This window comes from Chelonia mydas, chromosome 1, assembly GCF_015237465.2.
Source record: "Chelonia mydas isolate rCheMyd1 chromosome 1, rCheMyd1.pri.v2, whole genome shotgun sequence".
In the NCBI taxonomy this organism is placed as follows: domain Eukaryota; kingdom Metazoa; phylum Chordata; order Testudines; family Cheloniidae; genus Chelonia; species Chelonia mydas.
Window position 1 is genome coordinate 251,255,813 of NC_057849.1, and position 6,301 is coordinate 251,262,113.

Here is a 6,301-nt window from a genome sequence, read left to right on the forward strand (position 1 = left end):
AAATATTATGAAATCTGCTTGTTAAACTTTATATTTTAATGTAGTTGTACAAAGTGTTGAAGATTTCAATGTCTGAACTTCCCCATTTGCACTAAGCCTTGTAAAATTACTCTCCTCAGATTGCAACTATCAGCCAGTGCCCCATTTTAATTTTGCATTGTCTACTGTAAGTGGGGCACTACTCTATTCTTAGGAATTTCACTTATTTTAAAGAACAGAACTCTTATTTAAATACAGAAGCTCAGTGAGTTTTTTAAAGCTGTACGGTAAAACTAGTGTTAATTGCCAGAGGTAGAAGATTGTTAGCAGGAAAGCAAGCTCAAAGATGGGAGTTGCATTAGGAATCGGTGTTTGCAGTGGAATGACATTAAGGATGAATTTGGCACAAGCTTTTAATCCACTTGAGTTACTAAAATAGCTTTTAAAGAGAGTTTGATCATTTTGAATGGAAGGATGGGCCAGTGGTTAGGGCACTTGTTTGGTACTCAGAAGACTGAGGTTCAATTCCCTGCTTTACCACAGACTTTGTGACATTAGCCAACTGTCTGTGACTTGCCCAAAGACAGATAGCGTTAAGAAGAACACACAAAGAATCAGTGATGAGAAGGGTATGGCAGCTGGTAGATCTGGAAGGGGATATGCAATAAGAAAAGTCTGGTAACCTCTGGCCTAGGCGACAGAAAGCTCAAGGTGCCTCCAACAAAGAGTTTTTAAAAGCCACACTAAACATGCTTCCAGGGAAGGGTGGCTTGTGGGCTCTTCCCCCTCCCCCCTTTTAAGAACCACAGTGATGCACAGCAGAAACCACAAACATGTCCTTCTGCAGACCTATCGCTGCTGCTTTCCTGGGACTCGGTGCTAAGCTTCTAGGCATCAGCAAACATAAAAAATATTTAAGTTACAAAAATTGAAAGCAGCAGCTTGATAGATCGTATTTCTTAAAGAACATGAAATTCCCTCAGGTCACCAGCTGAATAAAGTGGATAAACCATAATCCCTTCCTGGACTGTAAATAGTTTGTCTATTACTGGTGGGAAGGGAGAGGGGAAGAGAGGAATTTGGGATATCAACTAAGAGGAGAGGTCCCCTATAAATACTTCAGGACTTGCCTACACATTGTCTGTGGGAGCAGTAAGGGGATTGTGTAACTAGCTAACTAGTTTCTGAAAATACCTCTGTCTAATAAAAGCACAAACCCAAAGCAGGTTTGCACCAAAGTCTTCCTCCTGGGTGGTGATTTGCCCCTTGCAATGTGCTGCCTGGACTCCTTAGGATTTTACAAAGCTGAACTTGAGCTCCCAGAGTCGACTAGGCTCCTAAATGGAGAGCCCACTCCTCCTTCCTTAGCTCTAAGCACAGGCTACAATGTTAGTTTATTAACCAACGCTGTACCGGTTCTGAAGCAATCTATTCAGATCTCAGCAGGGATGCTGAAACAAGTTCCATAGCTGAGGAGGAGAATTTCAGTTCCACCAGGGCTTATCTTGTTGCCCTAAGAGATGAATGGCCTGTGAATCTTGGACAAGCTGAATTTTGACTCTGGAGACAAAGACAAATCAAGAGTTTTGATCCTTTGCTACTGCCCTGCTGGACCCAAAGCTCCAATACAGTTTACTGATGATGATATTTACTCTTATATAGCACTTTCCATCACCCAGCCCATCCCCTCTGCTAGATCGTTGAGATCTGGCTACACTAGAGCTGGAAGGTGTAATTTCTGGCTCAAGGATACATACTCACACTAAAAATGGCAGTGTGGCTGCCACGGTGTGAGCCCCAGAGGGACTGGCCACTCAGAATACATACCTGTCTGAACCTCTAAGTATGTACTTGGGGCAGCTCACCCCTCCTGCTGCTCATGCCACTGAGGCTACACTTCCATTTTTAGCATGCTAGCTTCATCAGAGCTAGCACAGGAATGTCTCCTTGAGCTGGAAATTGCACCTTCCAGATATAGATCTCTCAGGGTATCTCCGGCTGAGACGTGTGGAAAAGAGCATGGCTTTTAAAAAATGGATTTGCCACTGATACTTTGCTACATTTGCTAATCTCAATCTTTTTGTTTTTTAACATAAGTTTCTGGGTGAGTTCTCCCCAGTCTCCTGCTGTATACGGCTGCTCACTGTTTGCAGTTAGCATTTCAAATGGCCCTGAGTGTATAGTTAAGTATCTAGGGGATACTTCTAAATATTTTTCAGTCTGTTTTACATTTATTTGTAATGGTTTCAGCCTGACACTTTGGGCAAGAGAATAGAATGAACAAACTGTGATAATGCTCAGACTTGAGCTTTAATCAGTAGTTAAATAAGAAGCATCATACTTGGTGTGGCTGGGAGAGGGAGGAGGGAGAAAAATGCATAAACTTGCTTCATTCTGTAAATCTTCCCTTTGAAACATGTTGGGTGCATTTTTTTAAACCCCTGATGAATTGTTAGAGCAAATAAAACAATGGAAAGACCTTTCATATTGAAACAAATTATTTGGAGTGCTTTTCTAATATGTCAAGTCCTTTATCTGAACTCTGTTTGTTTATAAATGTGCAGCACCCTATATACAGTAATAAAAACAAAATTAGCATGGAAAAAACCTTTACTGTTTAAATAAAAAGTTTATGAAGTTAAGGACATTTGTCCAGAGCACATTTCTCCCCCCTCCTGCTCCCCCACCTTGTCCTGTGAGAATACAGCTACCCCAATCGCAGGGTCTTACAGCTGTGCCAGAGGTCAGTGACCCTACAGGCCAAGACTCTATTTTGACTGCTGACCCAAACACAACTGGTGAAGTGCCAAGTACTATGTGCTTGTGCAAGGAGATGCACAGGAGATAAAGGGAGTAGAATTACAGATAGCTGGGGTCAGAACCAAATGACACGGGCACACTGGGAGTGTTTCAGAGATGGTGGCCTGAGGGCAGGAAGGGGAAGGATAATGGAAAAGAAATCTTCTATTTAGATGACAATTTCACTTTTTTCCCCCCCTACACACAAGTATCTTTAAAAAGTATTAATGAGGGAGATTTTCAAAAATCTTTTGGAAATTCAGCTTAACATGCATAGCCTTTCTTAACAGTAGGAAACAAGCAAGCGCTGATTATTCAACTCCTGTAGTGGGAAGAAAATGGATTTTGAGTGCATCTTCCCTTTGAAATTCCTTTTTCTCAAAAATGCTCTGCCCATAGCTCAGGGAGGTCCAGCTTATTCCCATCTCTAAGGGTATGTCTACACTACGAAATTAGGTCGAATTTATAGAAGTCAGTTTTGTAGAAAGCGTTTTTATACAGTTGATTGTGTGTGTCCCCACACAAATGCTCGAAGTGCATGTAGTCAGCGGAGTGTGTCCACAGTACCGAGGCAACCGTCGACTTCCAGAGTGTTGCACTGTGGGTAGCTATCCCATAGTCTCCGCCGCCCATTTGAATTCTGGGTAGAAATCCCAATGCCTGATGGGGCTAAAACATTATCGCGGGTGGTTCTGGGTACATATCGTCAGGCCCCCCTTCCCTCCCTCCTTCCGTGAAAGCAAAGGCAGACAATCATTTTGCGCCTTTTTTCTTGAGTACCTGGGCAGACGCCATACCACGGCAAGCATGGAGCCCGCTCAGCTAACCGTCACCGTATGTCTCCTGGGTGCTGGCAGATTTGGTACTGCATTGCTACACAGCAGCAGTTTATTGCCTTTTGGCAGCAGACCGTGCAGTATGACCGGTAGCCGTCGTCGACGTAGTCCTGGGTGCTCTTTTAACCGACCTCGATGAGGTCAAGGGCGCCTGGGCAAACATGGGAATGACTCAGCCAGGTCATTTCCCTTTTAAGTTTCGTCTCATGGCAATTGAGTCCTACCGGCAGTGCACTGTCTTTTAATCAGCAGCCACAAGAAGACGATGGCCAGCAGTCATACTGCACCGTCTTCTGCCGAGCACCCAGGACATGACAATGGCTAGCAGTCGTACTGCACAGTCTGCTGCCAGCAAGATGTATAAAGATAGATGAAGTGGCTCAAAACAAGAAATAGACCAGATTTGTTTTGTATTCATTTTCTCCTCCCTCCCTTTGTGAAATCAACGGCCTGCTAAACCCAGTTTTGAGTTCTATTCTTGAGGGGGCCATTCAGTTTCTCGCAAAGCCACCCCCTTTGTTGATTTTAATTCCCTATAAGCGAATCCTGTAAGCCATGTTGTCAGCTGCCCCTCCCTCCGTCAGAGCAACGGCAGACAATCGTTCCGCGCCTTTTTTCTGTGCAGACACCATACCACGGCAAGCATGGAGCCCGCTCAGATCACTTTGGCAATTAGGAGCACATTAAACACGACACGCATTATCCAGCAGTATATACAGCACCAGAACATGGCAAAGCAAAACCGGGCGAGTAGGCGACGTCAGCGCGGTGATGAGAGTGATGAGGACATGGACACAGACTTTTCTCAAAGCATGGGCCTGGCAATGTGGGCATCATGGTCCTAATGGGGCAGGTTCATGCGGTGGAACGCCGATTCTGGGCTCGGGAAACAAGCACAGACTGGTGGGACTGCATAGTGTTGCAGTTCTGGGACGATTCCCAGTGCCTGCGAAACTTTCACATGCGTAAGGGCACTTTCATGGAACTTTGTGACTTGCTTTCCCCTGCCCTGAGGCGCAAGAATACCAAGATGAGAGCAGCCCTCACAGTTGAGAAGCAAGTGGCAATAGCCCTGTGGAAGCTTGCAACGCCAGACAGCTACCAGCCAGTCGGGAATCAATTTGGAGTGGACAAACCTACTGTGGAGGTTGCTGTGATGCAAGTAGCCAACGCAATCAAAGATCTGCTATCAAGGATAGTGACCCTGGGAAATGTGCAGGTCATAGTGGATGGCTTTGCTGCAATGGGATTCCCTAACTGTGGTGGGGCCATAGACGGAACCCATATCCCTATCTTGGCACCGGAGCACCAAGCCGGCCAGTACATAAACCGCAAGGGGTACTTTTCAATAGTGCTGCAAGCTCTGGTGGATCACAAGGGACGTTTCACCAACATCAACGTGGGATGGCCGGGAAAGATACATGACGCTCGCATCTTCAGGAACTGTTTCAAGAGCTGCAGGAAGGGACTTTATTCCCAGACCAGAAAATAACGGTTGGGGATGTTGAAATGCCTACAGTTATCCTTGGGGACCCAGCCTACCCCTTCATGCCATGGCTCATGAAGCCATACAAAGGCAGCCTGGACAGTAGTCAGGAGCTGTTCAACTACAGGCTGAGCAAGTGCAGAATGGTGGTAGAATGTGCATTTGTTTAAAAGTGCGCTGGCGCAGTTTACTGACTCGGTTAGACCTCAGCGAAACCAATATTCCCACTGTTATTACTGCTTGCTGTGCACTCCACAATATCTGGAGAGTAAGACGGAGACGTTTATGGCGGGGTGGGAGGTTGAGGCAAATCGCCTGGCTGCTGGTTACACACAGCCAGACACCAGGACGGTTAGAAGAGCACAGGAGGGTGCGGTGCGCATCAGAGAAGCTTTGAAAACCAGTTTCATGACTGGCCAGGCTACGGTGTGAAAGTTCTGTTTGTTTCTCCTTGATGGAAACCCCCCGCCCCTTGGTTCACTCTACTTCCCTGTAAGCTAACCACCCTCCTCTCCTCCCTTCGATCACCGCTTGCAGAGGCAATAAAGTCATTGTTGCTTCACATTCATGCATTCTTTATTAATTCATCATACAAATAGGGGGATAACTACCAAGGTAGCCCAGGAGGGGTGGTGGAGGAGAGAAGCACCAGGAGGGATGGTGGAGGAGGGAAGGACAACACAGCACTTTAAAAGTTTAAAACTTATTGAATGCCAGCCTTCTGTTGCTTGGGCAATCCTCTGGGGTGGAGTGGCTGGGTGGCCGGAGGTCCCCACACCGCGTTCTTGGATATCTGGGTGAGGAGGCTATGGAACTTGGGGACGAGGGCGATTGGTTACACAGGGGCTGTAGTGGCGGTCTGTGCTCCTGCTGCCTTTCCTGCAGCTCAACCATACGCTGGAGCATATTAGTTTGATCCTCCAGCAGCCTCAGCATTGAATCCTGCCTCCTCTCATCACGCTGCCGCCACCTTTCAGCTTCAGCCCTCTCTTCAGCCCGCCACTTACTCTCTCCAGACCGCCACCTCTCCTCCCGGTCATTTTGTGCTTTCCTGCACTCTGACATTGTCTGCCTCCACGCATTCGTCTGTGCTCTGTCAGTGTAGGAGGACAGCATGAACTCAGAGAACATTTCATCGCGAGTGTGTTTTTTTTTGCCTTCTAATCTTCGCTAGCCTCTGGGAAGGAGACGATCCTGTGAT